The following is a 440-nucleotide window of genomic DNA, read 5'->3' as shown; positions in this document are numbered from 1 at the left end:
TAATGAATACAAAGAGCCCGCGTCACGTGAAAGTCTCACCTACACTATAAGAGAAAGACTCCTACAAAAAAAAAAGGCTCCTAAATCAAATTTATATTCACCCCCCCCCTCCCCACGCACCCTAACACCACCACCACAAAAAACAAAAACAAATCCATCTTTCTCCATCTGTTCTCCGACGACGAAAGAAGAACACAGAAGAAAAAAACAGAGAGAAAGGCATGGCCAAGCACCATCTCTGTTCTATCACCCTCCGTACGGTGTTTGTGCAACGGACGAGATGCACGTTACGTAACGCACTTTCATTAACGGCGGAGAACAGCAACAGACAATGGTATACGCGTGTGGGTGTGTGATGTGAAATTTAAGGGGTGTGTTTGGGTGCATGACGCGGGGGGGGGGGGGGGGACAAGAGGAGGGAGGAGAGGGAAAGAGAAGGG

This window comes from Penaeus chinensis, chromosome 8, assembly GCF_019202785.1.
Source record: "Penaeus chinensis breed Huanghai No. 1 chromosome 8, ASM1920278v2, whole genome shotgun sequence".
Lineage (NCBI taxonomy): Eukaryota > Metazoa > Arthropoda > Malacostraca > Decapoda > Penaeidae > Penaeus > Penaeus chinensis.
The sequence above is the reverse complement of the archived record's forward strand: the minus strand, read 5'-3'. Positions refer to the sequence as shown.